The sequence below is a fragment of the Gorilla gorilla genome, chromosome 19 (genome assembly GCF_029281585.2).
Source record: "Gorilla gorilla gorilla isolate KB3781 chromosome 19, NHGRI_mGorGor1-v2.1_pri, whole genome shotgun sequence".
Lineage (NCBI taxonomy): Eukaryota > Metazoa > Chordata > Mammalia > Primates > Hominidae > Gorilla > Gorilla gorilla.
Window position 1 is genome coordinate 71,257,129 of NC_073243.2, and position 18,360 is coordinate 71,275,488.

The following is an 18,360-nucleotide window of genomic DNA, read 5'->3' on the forward strand; positions in this document are numbered from 1 at the left end:
TGATCCTGAAGCAGTGTCCTTCCTAAAAACTTAAAAGCTGTCAGGATTTCTGCATGTGTTTTAGAACGCATCTCACTTGAGCTACAGCTTGTATTCCTAAATTTGACATGATGTCTCAGAGAAGAAAAGAAATAAGACATGGAAGGAAAGGCAGAAATAAGATAACACAGACCAACTGGAATTTCTTAAAGTTCTGCCTCTAAGGACTTGGCTCTCTGGAAGATAAAAGTAATTATCTCCACGGGTGTACTAGTCTACAGTTGACCCTTGAACAACATGGGGGTGAGGGTGTATCAAGCCCCTCTGCAGAGGAAAATCCACATATAACTTTTGATTCCCCTCAAACTTAACTACTAATATCCCATTGCTGACCGGAAGCCTTACCAATAACATAAACTGTCAATTAACACGTATCTTATATGTGTTATATACTGTATTCTTACAATAGAACAAGCTAAAGAAAAAATATTATTAAGAAAATCATAAGAGAAAATACATTTCCAGTACTGTACCGTGTTTATCCATACTATAAGTTTACATCATCTTTTTTTTTTTTTTTTTTTTGAGGCAGAGTCCAGTGTGATCTTGGCTTACTGCAACCTCCGCCTCCCGGGTTCAAGCGATTCTTCTGCCTTAGCCTTCCAAGTAGCTGGGACTACAGGCATGCACCACCACACCCGGCTAATTTTTGTATTTTTAGTAGAGACAGGGTTTCACCGTGTTGGCCAGGCTGATCTCGAACTCCTGACCTCGTGATCCACCTGCCTCGGCCTCCGAAAGTGCTGGGATTACAGGCGTGAGCCACCACACCCAGACATACATCGTCTTTTTACAAGATGAATCATCTGTCTGGAATGGCAGAAACTGAAACTGCAGACCTCAATCTATGGTACATATCAAGCAATTCAACTTCTTGTAATGTCATGACTTTTCTCTGCTTCTTGGGAGTACTTCCAGCATCACTGCACTTCCTGTGAATCCTGTGATGTTATTCAAGGTTTGCAGTATAGAACTAAACAGGATGAAAAAAATGAAAGAACTATGAGAGATCGAGTTGTACTGTGATATGCAGTTCACTGGAGAGATGAACTGTTCAGGGGGAATGATCATCACATGGCTTTTTAAGGGAATACGCACAGCACGAGCTCAATGCAATAACAACAGGATGTGGCTACAGAATTATTACAGCAGTACAGTATGGATGATAATTTTGTGCAGTTATAATTTAATACTACATTTTTGCTTTTGTTTGTATTTTTCTCAACTGAATGGCACCATGTACAATCTGTGTTTGTGTGCATAACTTTTGATAAATTTTAACCTTTAAAATAAATTTTTGTGTATTTTATGATTATAAATGATAAAATAGAGCAGTGTCTACATATATTTTATGCATTCATTACATTTCTATTTCTTAATTTTTTTGATACTTCTAGGCTATGAAGCTCATCTACAAGTTTTTTCAAATTGTCATAAATCTCCAAAATGTTTTCCGATATATTTACTGAAAAAAATCCACATATGAGTGGACCTGCAGAGTTCAAACCCATGTTTGACTCTGCCTTAAGACTGGGTGCCTTAAGAAACAGAAATTTATTTTCTCCAGTTTTGGAGGCTGGAAGTCCAAGATCAAGGTGCCAGCAGGGTTAGTGTCTCCTGGAGCCTTCCTCCTTGGCTTGCTGCCTTCTTGCTGTGTCCTCATACCGTCTTTCCTATGTGCTCCTTGTCCTTGGAGGCATCCAGATTTCCTCATCTTATAAGGATACCAGTCAGATTGGATTAGGGCCCACCATAATGCCCACACATGAACTTAATCACCCCATAAAGCTTTTATCTCTAAATGCAGTCACATTCTGAGATAAGGGCTTCATATCAATTTGCAGGAGCTGGGGAAAGAGTGGAGTGGGAGGGGAACATAATTCAGTCCATACAGTGGATAAATTCTTACAGAGCTTTATTATTATTATTATTATTATTATTATTATTATACTTCAAGTTCTGGGATACATGTGCAGAACGTGCAGGTTTGTTAAACAGGTATACACGTGCCGTGGTGGTTTGTTGCACCCATCAAACTGTCATCTACATTAGGTATTTCTCCTAATCCTATCCCTCCCCTGGCTCCTCACCCCCTGACAGGTCCCGGGGTGTGATGTTCCCCTCCCTGAGTCCATGTCTTCTCAATGTTCAACTCCCACTTATGAATGAGAACATGTGGTGTTTGGTTTTCTGTTCTTGTGTTAGTCTGCTGTTGGTTTTCTGTTCGTGTGTTTCCAGCTTCATCCATGTCCCTGCAAAGGACATGAACTCATCTTTTTTAATGGATGCATAGTATTCCATAGTGTATATGTGCCACATTTTCTTTATTCAACCTAACATTGATGGGCATTTGGGTTGGTTCCAAGTCTTTGCTATTGTGATCAGTGCTGCAATAAACATACGTGTGCATGTGTTTTTAGAGGAGAAAGATTTATAATCATTTGGGTATATACCCAGTAATGGGATTGCTGAGTCAAATGGTGTTTCTTGTTCTAGCTCCTTGAGGAATCGCCACACTGTCTTCCACAATGGTTGAACTAATGTACACTCCCACCAACAGTGTAAAAGCATTCCTCTGTCTCCACATCCTCTCCAGCACCTGTTGTTTCCTGACTTTTTAATGATTGCCATTCTGACTGGCATGAGATGGTATCTATTGTGGTTTTGACCTGCATTTCTCTAATGACCAGTGATGATGAGCTTTTATTCATGTTTGTTGGCTGCATAAATGTCTTCTTTTAAGTGTCTGTTCATATCCTTTACCCAATTTTTGATGGAGTTGTTTGTTTTTTCTTGTAAATTTGTTTACATTCTTTGTAGATTCTGGATATTAGCCCATTGTCAGATGGATAGATGGCAGAAATTTTCTCCCATTCTGTAGGTTGCCTGTTCACTCTGATGATAGTTTCTTTTGCTGTGCAGAAGCTCTTTAGTTTAATTAGATCTCATTTGTCAATTTTGGCTTTTGTTGCCATTGCTTTTGGTATTTTCGTCATGAAGTCTTTGCCCATACCTGTCCTGAATGGTATTGTCTAGGTTTTCTTCTAGGGTTTTTATGGTTTTAGGTCTTATGTTTAAGTCTTTAATTCATCTTGATTTAATATTTGTATAAGGTGTAAGGAAGGGGTCAAATTTCTGTTTTCTGCATATGGCTAGCCAGTTTTTCCAACACCATTTATTAAGTAGAGAATCCCTTCCCCATTGCTTGTTTTTGTCAGGTTTGTCAAAGATCAGATGGTTGTAGATGTGTGGCGTTATTTCTGAGGCCTCTGGTCTGTTCCATTGGTCTATATATCTGTTTTGGTATCCGTTCCATACTGTTTTGGCTACTGTAGCCTTGTAGTATAGTTTGAAGTCAGGTAGCATGATGCCTCCAGCTTTGTTCTTTTTGCTTAGGATGGTTATGGCTATGCAGGCTCTTTGTTGGTTCCATATGAAATTTAAAGTAGTTTTTTCCAATTCTGTGAAGAAAGTCAATGGTAGCTTGATGGTGATAGCATTGAATGTATAAATTACTTTGGGCAGTATGGCTATTTTCACGATATTGATTCTTCCTATCCATTAGCATGGAATGTTTTTCCATTTGTTTGTGTTCTCTCTATTTCCTTGAAGAGTGGTTTGTGGTTCTCCTTGAAAAGGTCGTTCACATTCCTTGTAAGTTGTATTCCTAGGTATTTTATTATCTTTGTAGCAATTGTGAATGGGAGTTCACTCATGATTTGACTCTCTGTTATTGGTGTATAGGAATGCTTGTGATTTTTGCAATTGATTTTGTATCCTGAGACTTCATGCTGAAGTTGCTTATCAGCTTAAGGAGATTTTGGGCTGAGATGATGGGGTTTTCTAAATACACAATCCTGTCATCTGCAAGCAGAGACAATTTGACTTCTTCTATTCCTAATTGAATACCCTTTATTTCTTTCTCCTGCCTGATTGCCATAGCCAGAACTTCCAACACTATGTTGAATAAGAGTGCTGAGAGAGGGCACCCTTGTCTTGTGCCAGTTTTCAAAGGGAATGCTTCCAGTTTTTGCCCATTCAGTATGACATTGGCTGTGTGTTTCCCATAAATAGTTCTTATTATTTTGAGATATGTTCCATCAATACATAGTTTATTGAGAGTTTTTAGCATGCAGGGCTGTTGAATTTTGTCGAAGGCCTTTTGAGGATTTTTGCATCAATGTTGGCCTGAAATTTCCTTTTTTTGTTGTGTCTCTGCCAGTTTTTGGCATCAGGATGATGTGGGCCTCATAAAATTAGTTAGGGAGATTCCCTTTTTTTCTATTGTTTGGAATAGTTTCAGAAGGAATGGTACCAACTCCTCTTTGTACGTCTGGTAGAATTCGGCTGTAAATTCATCTGGTCCTGGGCTTTTTTTGGTTGGTGGGCTATTAATTGCTGCCTCAATTTCAGAACTCGTTATTGGTCTATTCAGGGATTTGACTTTTTCCTGGTTTAGTCTTGGGAGGGTGTATGTCCAGGAATTTATCCGTTTCTTCTAGATTTTGAGGTTTATTTGAGTAGAGGTGTTTATGGTATTCTCTGATGGTAGTTTGTACTCCTGTGGGATCAGTGGTGATATCCCCTTTATCATTTTTTATAGTGTCTATTTGAGTCTTCTCTTTGTTTCTTTAATAGTCTGACTAGTGGTCTATCAATTTTGTTGATCTTTCCAAAAAACCACCTCCTGGATTCATTGATTTTTTGAAGGGGTTTTCATGTCTATATCTCCTTCAGTTCTGCTCTGATCTTAGTTATTTCTTGTCTTCTGCTAGCTTTTGAATTTGTTTGTTATTGCTTCTCTAGTTCTTTTAATTGTGATGTTAGGGTGTCGATTTTTGATCTTTTCTGCTTTCTCCTGTGGGCATTTAGTGCTATAAATTTCCCTCTAAACACTGCTTTAGCTGCATCCTAAAGATTCTGGTATGCTGTGTCTTTGCTCTCATTTGTTTCAAAAAACTTATTTATTTCTGCCTTAATTTTGCTATTTACCCAGTAGTCATTCAGGAACAGGTTGTTCAGTTTCCATGTAGTTGTGCAGTTTTGAGTGAGTTTCTTAATCCTGAGTTCTAATTTGATTGCACTGTGGTCTGAGAGACTGTTTGTTATGATTTCCATTCTTTGGCATTTGCTGAGGAGTGTTTTACTTCCAATTATGTGGTCAATTTTAGAATAAGTGCAATGTGTTGCCGAGAAGAATGTATATTCTGGTGATTTGGGGTGGAGAGTTCTGTAGATGTCTGTTAGGTTGGCTTGGTCCAGAGCTGAGTTCCAATCCTGAATATCCTTGTTAATTTTCTGTCTCTTTGATCTGTCAAATACTGACAATGGGGTGTTAAAATCTCCCACTATTATTGTGTGGGAGTCTAAGTCTCTTTGTAGTTCTCTAAGAACTTGCTTTATGAATCTGGGTGCTCCTGTATTGGGTCCATATATATTTAGGATAGTTAGCTCTTCTTGTTGCATTGATCCCTTTACAATTATGGAATGCCCATCTTTGTTTTTTTGATCATTTGTTTAAAGTCTGTTTTATCAGAGACTAGGATTGCAACTCTCGCTTTTTTTTTGCTTCCCATTTGCTTGGTAAATCTTCCTCCATCCCTTCATTTTGAGTGTATGTGTATCTTTGCACGTGAGATGGGTCTCCTGAATACAGCACACGGGTGGGTCTTGACTCTTTATCCTATTTGCAAGTCTGTGTCTTTTAACTGGTGCATTTAGCCTGTTTACATTTAAGGTTAATATTGTTATGTGTGAATTATGTGTTATGTGTCATTATGATGCTAGCTAGTTATTTTGCCCATTAGTTGATACAGTTTCTTCATAGCTCTATGGTCTTTACATTTTGGTATGTTTTTGCAGTGGCTGGTACTGGTTTTTCCTTTCCATATTTAGTGCTTCCTTCAGGAGCTCTTGTAAGACAGTCCTGGTGGTGACAAAATCTCTCAGCATTTGCTTGTCTGTAAAGGATTTTATTTCTCCTTCACTTATGAAGCTTAGTTTGGCTGGATATGAGATTCTGGGTTGAAAATTCTTTTCTTTAAGAATGTTGAATATTGGCCCCTACTCTCTTCTGGCTTGTAGAGTTCCTGCAGATAGATCCACTGTTAGTCTGATGGACTTCCCTTTGTGGGTAACCCGACCGTTCTCTCTGGCTGCCCTTAACATTTTTTCCTTCATTTCAACCTTGGTGAATCTGATGATTACGTGTCTTGGGGTTGCTCTTCTTGAGGAATATCTTTGTGGTGTTCTCTGCATTTCCTGAATTTGAATGTTGGCCTGTCTTGCTAGGTTGTGGAAGTTCTCCTGGATAATATCCTGAAGAAACTTTTCCAACTTGGTTCCATTCTCCCCATCACTTTCAGGTACACCAATCAAACATAGGTTTGGTCTTTTCACATAGTCCTATATTTCTTAGAGGCTTTGTTTGTTCTTTTTCATTCTTTTTTACTCTAATCTTGTCTTCGTGCTTTATTTCATTAAGTTGATCTTCAATCTCTGATATCCTTTTTTCCACTTGATCGATTTGGCTACTGTACTTGTGTATGCTTCACGAAGTTCTTGAGCTGCGTTTTTCAGCTCCATCAGGTCATTTATGTTCTTCTCTAGACTGGTTATTCTAGTTAGCAATTCTTGAAACCTTTTTTCAAGGTTCTCAGCTTCCTTGCATTGGGTTAGAACATGCTCCTTTAGCTGGGAGGAGTTTGTTGTTACCCACCTTCTGAAGCCTACTTCTGTCAATTCGTCAAACTCATTCTCTGTCCAGTTTTGTTCCCTTGCTGATGAAGAGTTGTGATCCTTTGGAAAAGAAGAGGCCTTCTGGTTTTTGGTATTTTTAGCCTTTTTGCACTGGTTTTTCCTTATTTTCGTGGATTTATCTACCTTTAGTCTTTGATGTTGGTGACCTTCAGATAGGGCTTCTGTGTGGATGTTCTTTTTGCTAATGTTGATGCTATTCCTTTGTGTTTGTTTTCCTTCTAACAGTCAGGCCCCTCTGCTGCAGGTCCGCTGGAGTTTGCTGGAGGTCCACTTCAGACCCTGTTTGTCTTGGTATCACTGGCAGAGGCTGCAGAACAGAAAAAATTGCTGCCTATTCCTTCCTCTAGAAGCTTTGTCCTAGAGCAGCACCTGCCAGATGCCAGCTGGAGCTCTCCTGTATGAGGTGTCTATTTACCCCTGCTGGGAGGTGTCTCCCAGTCAGGAGGCATGGGAGTCAGGGACCCACTTAAGGAGGCAGTCTGTCCTTTAGCAGAGCTCGAGCACTGTCCTGAGAGATCCACTGCTCTCTTCAGAGCCAGCAGGCAGGAATGTTTAAGTCTCCTGAAACTGGCCACAGCCACTCCTTTCCCCAGGTGCTCTGTCCCAGGGAGATGGGAGTTTTATCTATAAGCCTCTGACTGGGGTGCTGTCTTTCTTTCAGGGATGCCCTGCCCAGAGAGAAGGAATCTAGAGGGGCAGTCTGGTTACAGTGGGTTTGCTGTGTGGAAGTGGGCTCCTCTCCGTTTGAACTTCTAGGCAGCTTTGTTTACACTGTGAGAGGAAAACCGCCTACTCAAGCCTCAGTAATGGGGGATGCCCCTCTCCCCACCAAGCTCGAGTGTCCCAGGTTGACTTCAGACTGCTGTGCTGGCAGTGAGAATTTCAAGCCAGTGGATCTTAGCTTGCTGGGCTCCTTGGGGGTGGGACCCGCTGGGCCAGACCACTTGGCTCCCTGGCTTCAACACCCTTTCCAGGGGAGTGAACGGTTCTGTCTCACTGGGATTCTGGGCACCATAGGGGTATGAATAAAAAACTCCTGCAGCTAGCTTGGTGTCTGCCCAAACAGCAGCCCAGTTTTGTGCTTGAAACCCAGGGCCCTGGTGGTGTAGGCACTCGAGAGAATCTCCTAGTTTGTGGGTTTTGAAGACCGTGGGAAAAGTGTAGTATCTGGGCCAGAGTGCACCGTTCCTCATGCACAGTCCCTCATGGCTAGGGGAGGGAGTTCCCCGACCCCTTGTGCCTCCCGGGTGAGGTAAGGCCCCACCCTGCTTCAGCTCGCCATCTGTGGGCTGCACCTGCTGTCTAACCAGTCCCAGTGAGATGATCCAGGTATCTCAGTTGGAAATGCAGAAATCACCTGCCTTCTTCGTTGATCTCCCTGGGAGCTGCAGACCAGAGCTGTTCCCATTAGGCCGTCTTGCCAGCCACCACCGCTTTTTTATTATTCTTACAAATTTCAGTGGGAATGAGTTGGGAATAAAAATGACTATAAACATTCTGACTAAAATAACTGATGATAGTTTATTGATACAAAACAGATAATTACTAACCTATTTTGCAGAAGAAAGAAAACTGAAATGGAACATCAACTTGATGTATAGGCAAGTTTATGATACACATTTAATGCATAAAGAACAATTAAGGAAATTGTACATTTGCAATAGAGGGAAATTAACGTAAGAATGCTTCTGATGTTTGTGTGGCATATTTTTAAATCTTTTTATGATTATAATCAAAGGGACTCATGGTACTTCCTTTATTATTATTTTTTAAAAGAAAAACAGACATGCAAAAAGCATTAACATTAAATTAAAATTTAAAAAATTCAAGTTTTTGGGAAACAGGTGGTTTTTGGTTACATGGATAAATTCTTTAGTGGTGATTTCTGAGACTTTGGTTCACCTGTCACACAAGCTGCATACACTGTACCTAATGTGTAGTCTTTTATCTCTTACCCCTTTCCACCCTTCCCCCAGAGTCCCCAAAGTTCATTATATCATTCTTATGCCTTTGTGTCTTCATAGCTTAGCCCCCACTTATAAGTGAGAACATACAATATTTGGTTTTCCATTCTGAGTTACTTAGAATAATGGTGTCCAACTCCTTCCAGGTTTCTGCAAATGCCATTATTTTGTTCCTTTTTATGGCTGAGGAGTATTCCATGGTATAGGTATACCACATTTTCTTTTCTTTGCTTTTTTTTTTTTTGAGACAGAGTTTTGCTCTTGTTGCCCAGGCTTGGTTGCAACGGCGTGATCTTGACTCACTGCAACCTCCACTTCCTGAGTTCGAGCAATTCTCCTGCCTCAGCCTCCCAAGTAGCTGGGATTACAGGTGCCCACCACCATGCCCGGCTAATTTTTTTTTTTTTGTAGTTTTAGTAGAGATGGGGTTTTACCATGTTGGCCAGGCTGGTCTCGATCTCCTGTCCTCAAGTGATCTGTCCACCTCAGCCTCCCAAAGTGCCTGGGATTATAAGCGTGAGCCACCATGCCCGGCCATATATACCACATTTTCTTTATCCACCTGGTTGACAGGCATTTAAGCTGGTTCCATATTTTTGCAATTGCGAATTGTGCTGCTATAAACATGTGTGTGAAAGTGTCTTTTTCATATAATGACTTCTTTTCCTCTGGGTAGATACCCAGTAGTTGGATTGCTGGATCAAATAGTAGTTCTACTTTTAGTTCTTTAAGAAATCTTCATACTGTCTTCCATAGTGGTTGTATTAGTTTACATTCCCACTAGCATAAAATCTTTAATAGAAGTTGTTATTGAGTAACAAAGGAAATAATTATCTGGTATTCAATTCACAGTTCTTTACAAAGCATTATCAAAGTGTTTTAATTGGAGTAGGTATCTAGCAGAGTGTTCATTTGATTATAACAATATTTGAAAAGAAATATCACCACAATTATAATAAAAAATACAAATTCACATTTTCTTTTAGTTATTCTAAGATGTTTTTATGTTCTTTAATATTTGGAATGCTAAATGCACAAATTATTTCTAGAAGAGTTTTTTTACATTTATTGTCAGTCTATCAGTTTGATATAAATCATTCATTGCCTTTGTTGTTACATTTTTTTCCTATGTCCAAATATTGTTTCCACAGAGAATTTTTAGAGTAGCCATGTCTAATTCGTGGCATTGTTCCAGAGCCTGGCACATAACAGGTAGCTAGTGAATTAATTGTTTTTTTAATCAAGATTAAGCAGCTTATAAATTTGCTCACACATTGGACTCTTTTTTTTGTAAAACTGTGAAGCTGTAAATTGTGAAAATTATTGGATGATTACATGGCTGAGTCTTTAGCTAGTGGGTCAGTTATCCAAATACTTTCCTCAGACCCCAAATACTTTAACTTGAGATGCTTAGAAAATGGAGGCTAAAAGGTTGTTTTAATTTTTTTTTTCTCAAATTACGTATGTTAGGTGTAGCACAGTGGTAAAAACACAAACTGCCGGGCTCATACTCCCAGCTTTGTGACTTATTAGCTACAATCACTTTGGGCCAGTTACCTAATGTAGTTGTTCCTCAGATTCTCATCTATAAAATGGGATGATGTCAATATCTACCTCTTAGGGGTTTTCTCAAGATTAAATGAGTTACATTGTGTAAAGCCCTCAGAAGAGTGCCTGGCACATCATAAGTACTGTGTTTGGTTTTTGAGATGTCCTTTATTGGTTCCCTGAAACAGGCAAGGACACTCCCCCAACCTCCATCCCAGCTAAGTCTTCTGCACTTGTGATGTTATTCGATTAAACAAAACAAAACGATTTCTTTGATAAATGGAATTTGAGAAGCAAAATAAGTTTTAACCTAGGAAATTAAGACTTATGCTCTTCAAACCAAATTTGAGTTTGCCAGTTGAGCAACAATAGCATCCTTCAGAAAGTGTGGCTCCCTTGGATCTTTTGCAGTGAATGTTGTGTATGATGAAGGCTCAAAAAATGAGCTAGGTAAAGTGAAGTCTGGACAGGATTGATTGCAGTTCCCTAGAAGAGAATCGCTTCAGAAATTTGGTTCATGCAGAATGAGCTTTCTTGAGAATTTCCACAACTGCGGCTTAAATGCTGTGAGTTGCTTAACAGAAAAGATTAAACTTGGACCCAGTAGGCTTCCGGGACGCCCACTTGGCAGCCTTTTCAGGGTCAACAGGGCAACTTCCGGCAGTTGAGATTACGTTCTCATAAAAAGGTGTAGGGAATCACAAGGAAGCTGTGCACATGGGTCTGGATTAATAGCAATTGTAGCCTGTGGAAGGTTGCCCCCCGTAGCAACTAGGATACCTTTGGTTATGGTCCTGAAGTTAACCATTGGGATTTTATTAGAAGTCTTAACTTTAACTGGCTGTGTGGCTTCAGGTTTATCACTTAACTTCTTTGCACCTCAGTTTCTTCATGGATATGTGAAGAGATATGGTGAGGTATTCTTTAAGTTCTCGACCTGTGACTCTGCAATGGAAATGGAAGCACAGTCAATAAAGATATATTTGACTAACCCACTAACACCTTTTTATAAATGCAAAATCAGAATTTCTGCAATGATATAGTTTATTCATTTATAAAAAACCCTATTCCATGATTATAGAATGAGAACTGGAAATGAGCTAATTTGGGTTTGTAATTTATTTATTCGTATGTGTTGGACTTTTAAGAGAAAGAAGCAAATCCAAAGAAATAAATTATAAAAAGCAACCATCCCCAAATCCATTTTCAGGGCCAAGCATAATCCAGTTGTAGCTCCTATAGTTTTCACATCTTTAATACGCTATGGTTATAATTGATGCTCAGTAATATGTCCCTAAAATATCAAACACAGATGAAATTACTTTAACTAGGCTATACTTAGAAGTAAAATGTATCAATATATTATATATCCTTGCTGGTATATTTTAGAAAGCTTTTTGATCATATTTACAAATCAAATGGGTTTCCTGTAAAACTTTAAAGAGAAAATTCAATTTATTCGACCAGAGTTTGATGAGCAGTATTTCACTGTACTTTCAATAATAATCTTTGTGCATTTAGGCAAGTCATTTCACCTCTCTGATAGTCAATTTCCTTACACAAATACAGGGTAATAGAAGAGGCAATGCCTAAGGTACTTTTTTTTATCTTTAATGTTTCAAGTCAAGTCCTCTACTTCCTCTTTCTCCTATTTAAAAGATCCTTGCAGTTATTTGTATTCTGACCCTCCCAAAAAACCTCCCTCTTCCCCACTACAGTCTCTTTATTACCCAGGGATACTATTATATACTTGCATTTGCAGTGACAGGCTAAGGAAGCGATAACTGCTCTTCCCCTGTGCTCCCTGCAGAGACCTATTCATCACCTCCATAATACCCGGCCACAAAACAGACAGAGAATAGCAGGTAAGAAATGCAGATGGCTGAAACCTGAGTTAGTTGCCTAACATGTGGCTGATATTTTTAAGAAATTTAATTGATGGTGAGCATCTTTTCATGTGTTTTTTGGCTGCATAAATGTCTTCTTTTGAGAAGTGTCTCTTCATGTCCTTCGCCCACTTTTTGATGGGGTTGTTTGTTTTTTTCACCATCACTGGCCATCAGAGAAATGCAAATCAAAACCACAATGAGATACAATCTCACACCAGTTAGAATGGCAATCATTAAAAAGTCAGGAAACAACAGGTACTGGAGAGGATGTGGAGAAATAGGAACACTTTTACACTGTTGGTGGGACTGTAAACTAGTTCAACCATTGTGGAAGTCAGTGTGGTGATTCCTCAGGGATCTAGAACTAGAAATACCATTTGACCCAGCCATCCCATTACTGGGTATATACCCAAAGGACTATAAATCATGCTGCTATAAAGAGACATGCACACGTATGTTTATTGCGGCACTATTCACAATGGCAAAGACTTGGAACCAACCCAAATGTCCATCAATGATAGACTGGATTAAGAAAATGTGGCACATATACACCATGGAATACTATGCAGCCATAAAAAATCATGAGTTCATGTCCTTTGTAGGGACATGGATGAAATTGGAAATCATCATTCTCAGTAAACTATCGCAAGAACAAAAAACCAAACACCGCATATTCTCACTCATAGGTGTGAATTGAACAATGAGAACACATGGACACAGGAAGGGGAACATCACACTCTGGGGACAGTTGTGGGGTGGGAGTGCGGGGAGGGATAGCATTGGGAGATATACCTAATGCTGGATGACGAGTTAGTGGGTGCAGTGCACCAGCATGGCACATGTATACATATGCAGCTAACCTGCACGTTGTGCACATGTACCGTAAAACTTAAAGTATAATAATAATAAAAAAAGAAATTTAATTGATCAAATACTTAGCAAATATATGATAGGCTAGAGCCCTTGTCCCTAAGAAATCTATACTCTTTTTAAATCATCTAGCCCAAAATGTCAGAAATGTATAATCTTAAAAAAGGAAGTTAGTACTGATCTATCTGAAATATTAAGAGAATTCTTAAATGCCAAACTATGCAACTAACTATAATTGCCTTAGAAGTGCACAGAAGGGAGAAATGTGGGTTTGAAATAGTCAGCAGAGTTTGATGGAAAAAAACTCAATCTGCAGAGCATCTTTAAGGAAGAATAATATCTATGATTCTTTAATGCATTAATTCATTCAACAAATATTTAGTGTCCATGATGCATTGAACTTTTCTAAGTTCTGAGAATACAGTAGTGAACAAAATGGGAAAACATCTTTGCCCACATAGAGCTTGCATTCTAATACAGACAAGTAAGAAAAAAATCGATAAGTAAAAATATATTCCATGATAATAAGTACTGTGGAATTAAAAGAATATTTAGGTTAATAATGTAGGCATAGAGAATGCTCTAAAAAGTAATGTAATCAGACAGTATCAAGCTAACTCTCTCATTTTATAAATGAGGAAGCTGAGGTTCAGAGGAGTTATGTAACATAGCAAAGTCAGCTCATTTATTAGCAAAAACGGAATAAAATCCAGACCTCCCATCTTCTAGTCTAGGGTTCTTTCCACTACGCACTCACCTCTTAGCTAATCAAGTCACACAGTGACAGAGGTAGAAGTGAGCAGAATTTGTGTGGGACCCAATGGGGCAGGCACTTTATTTTGGGGAGAAGTGGGAAGATATGTTTAGATGGAAAAGACAGAGCCAAATCTTAAAAACCAAATAGAAAAGTTTGGATTTGATGTGGTGATAGGAAAGACGTGAGTAAAATTATCCTTAGATAATTTTGAAAATGTTTAGTTGATTACTAATACACCAGATCAACAAATGTGTCTCTTGTGTGATTACTCTCTTCTCCCTTTCCTCCTCCCCTTGACATAGCTCCCTGAGAAAGAACTCCTTGGGGTAATCTTGCTTACCATCAGTAGAGCCGTACAGTTTTCTGAGACTATCAAAGATACTATGCTATGGTTTTTCTCGAAAGTAGAAATAAAGCATTTTGGATAAACACAAATATTTTATTGCAGCTCCACATTCAGAGATTAAAATGCTGGTGAAATGAAAGTTGCTTGGGAACTAAATTTAGACATTCGATTTGGATAAAATTAGCAAGTTGAATCAGATACAAATTGAGAGATGCCGTTACTCATAGTTTCATCATAAACTGGGGGTTAAGTACTTAAGCTCCTTCAGGACCCAATACATAAATTATAAACCAGAGCATAGATTTCCTTAAGTGCAGCAGTCATTACTGCTGATTCATTTTCATTTCAAGTTTCTAACAACTAAGGGAGAGAGAAGGTGGTGGGAGGGAGAGAGAGAAAGAGAGACAGAGAGCTAGAGAGAGCGGAGCTACCAATGAACTGCCAACAAAATTCACAAGGATTTACTTGCAGATAGAAAGATGCCATAACAGTGATGTAGATGTAGAAATAGCTTTTGTTTTTTACTTTTCTTTGAGAAAGAATAACAGCTTCAAGTAGGAAGAAAATATATATGTTAGAATACTTAACACAAATTTAACAATCAGAAAATTACCAAATAGGGCAAATAAATCTTACTGTTGTTGCTGAAATATGCAGATATGGGTGCTTACTTTGGCCTAAATCTAAGGCATGTCTTATTTTGGGATGTGATGGGTATTTTAAAGCCTCCAGGAGCTTGTGTATGAGGTTATAACCAGGGGATTATAAGCCTTTATCATCTGAGGGTCATGGAATACATTCAAGAACCTAACTATGTATTTTGGACCCCAAGCAAAGTTTTAGAAAATGTTCCAAGACTATGACCATTAATTCCAAACAGGTATTAAGTGCAATATAGGGGCTACTTAGATTTTTATGTTCTATTGTTGGGATTGGGATGGGGATGTTAGATCTAATACTGTTTTGTAGGTCATTGCCTATTGCAAATGTCTACCAAGGACTAGAATCACTTGCATAATCAATACAAAAAAACCTATTCCCTAACAAGAAGATCCCTTCTACACATTCACTTTATTTCAGGCTTCTGGTCACCTTGGGGTTAATGATCCATGAAACAAAGATGACTCTAACAGTGAGAAAGATATCCATCACTGAATTTAAGTACGCTGTAATGGGGTCAAAAGAGGAGTCACCCTCAACCTTTCATCCAGATCACACAGAATATACACAGAAAGATTCAGGTGTGGGTCACATGGGAGCATACACAGCAAGGTTCAGGCACAAGGTAGACATTCACGACTTGGTAAGTCTTCGAAGTTTTTCCTCCCCTCCCTTTGGCATAAACATGCCAAGTGTTTATGTCTGTGTGTTAGGTCATTCTTGCATTGCTATAAAGAAATATGTGAGACTGGGTAATTTATAAAGAAAAGAGATTTAATTGGCTCATGGTTCTGCAGGCTGTACAGGAAGCATGGCACCAGCATCTGCTTGGCTTCTGGAGAGAGGCCTCAGGGACTTTCAAATCCTGGTGGAAGGTGAGGCAGGAGCAGGCACTTCACATGGTGAAAACAGAAGCAACAGAATGAGAGAGTTTGCGGGGAGGTGCCATACACTTTTAAATGACCAGATCTCATGTGAACTCAGAGCTAGAGTTATTACCCAGGGAATTGCCCAAGCCATTCATGAGAGATCCACCACCATGATCAAAACACCTCCCACCTGGCCCCAACACCAACATTGGGGATTACAATTCAACATGAGATTTGGCAGGGACATACATTCAAACGATATCAGTATCAGATAACTGAATATATATGAGGGAAGTGTTCTGATACTTTAAAAACCCTCTCAGGCATCTATATGATGTTACATAGCTCTCTTGCTGACTCATGATAATGGTTCTGAGTGGCTAAGAAGTGATTTCAATCCATTTACTCTGTTCAAAGGTAAGTAAGGATGTATTATAATAAAATGGATAAGGCAAAAAACTTGTGTATTCAAAGAGGTAAATTTTAGCTTTCTAGAAAAACCATTTATATGAAGTGCTTCATTCCAAGATGAGGACAATTAGCAATATTTAACATAGCACATTTGCTACATATTCAGCAAAGGGGAAGGCGCTACGAGGGGCTCCAGTAGGTGCCAAAGGATGTGAAAACCAACACCAGGGCCTTGAAAAATTTGTTCTGTCTTTGCCAGCATGTGAGATATTAGCGACATGATATTTCTTACTCCTGTAGAGTGGCAAGGGCAGTAAAGACAGGCAGGGTTGTGTGCTTGGTGTGCCACATTAGAAATCTGAGTGCATTCTCCTGATGGTTGTTAGATTCTTCAATAAGAGAGGACTTACTTTTCTAGAGATAAAATCTTATAAATAATCATAAATTTCCAAGACTGGCTCACACTAATCTTTTTATTTCATCATATACTAGAGGTCCTGAGTTCTAGGACGCCCACTTAGTGTAAAGCTTTTTTATTGCTAAAACAACTGATTCAAACCACTAATACTCTAAGGGTCTTGAGAAAGTTGGAATCCAGATGATCAGTAGAAGACAGGGACAGTCTGAATTGTTGAACCTACAAGGACACAGAAGAAGGGGTGGGGGAGGGAAGAAGAATAGGCATCTTAGGCAGGGATACAGCAGGCAGGATGCGTAGAGCAGTGGTTCTCAACCTTGACTGCACATTTGAGTCACCCAGCATGCTTAAAAAAATTCTGATGACTGAGGTCCTCTCCAGCATCTCCAGAGGTGGGCACAAGCATGGGTATTTTAGGCACTTTTTAGGTGATTACAATGGGCCTCATGGATTGAGAACTGGCTTGGAGTGTGGAATGAGTCTCATGTGTTTGGAGGACAAAGGAGGTCAGTTTGAAGAGAATGGAAGTTCTTCATCCTACATGCAGAGCAGCCTGAGGAGAGGCAGGGAATATCTTGAAGAACTCTGAAGACTGATCTCACCTGAAGATTGACAGGAGGCCATTATTATTATTATTATTATTAATATTATTGAGCAGTAATAAAGATGGATAAAGCAGTATTTTGTTCGGTCTGTGGTCAGGGGTTCTTAGAGTTGATATAGAATGAAGATAACTCAGGCATGAGGTAATAAGGCCTTGGGTGGGAGCTGTTGGAATAGAAACAAGAGCATAGAGAGGAAGAAACTTGGAAAAGTTGAAATAATAGATTATGCTCTTAGCAAAGTAGGTACTTAAAACTTGTGGAATAAATGAATGAAAGTGCTAAGGGGATAAAAGTACCAAGGAGGACTTTAAAATATGAAAACCATCAAAATAACATTGCCATGATAACAGATGGGGAAGGTAGGAGGGAGGAATTGCTTTAGGTTAAAAGATGGATTTCATTTTAGATATGTTAAATTTGTGGGGATGGTAATAATGACAACAACCAACCTCTGTGTGACTGCTCTGCCTGCAAGATGAAACCTCTGCCTACTTCTCTAGCCACTTTTGTACTCAGCATCTCTCGCCATGGCCACTCCTTCCAGCTTTAGGGTTTCCCATGAGCCCTTCCCCAACCTTGCTTGGGGTCTTGTTCCCACTCTTTCCTTGGCCCCCGTTCTACTCAGACTTAAAGTTTTCTTGAGGAAGATTTTCTTGCCAAGTTTCCACCAAAATTAATTTCCTTGCTACATTGTTCTGCACCCCTCCAGATGGTTCCTTCATAGGAAGTATCACTCTTGGACTTTAGCAATGACTTGTTCAAGAACTCACTCCCCACTGGATAGTAACATCCATATAGGCAGAGACCTCATCTGTTTTGCTCATTGCTGTATTCCCAGGGTCCAGCACTGTGCCTGTTGCAAAGTAGGTGCTTGAATAACTGAATGAATAAGTGTCAAGCATTCTGCATGTAATATCTCTACAACCCTATGAGGTAGGCACTATTATTAATCTCATTTTACAGATAAGGAAAGATAACTTACCTGAAGTTACACAGCTGGTATATAGCAGGATTGAACCTTGAATCTTGGTTTCTCTAATGCCAAAGGCTGTGCTTCTTAACCTCTGATCTATTATGCCTCTGCCAGATGATTATAAATACAGGAGCATGGGAGCACAAACACAACTGTAAGAAGACAGAAAGGAGGAGATATAAAGGAACATAAAAAGTCTCAGGCAATTGGAGATGTTTGAATAGAAAGAATCTTAAAGTTAATGGAGACAAA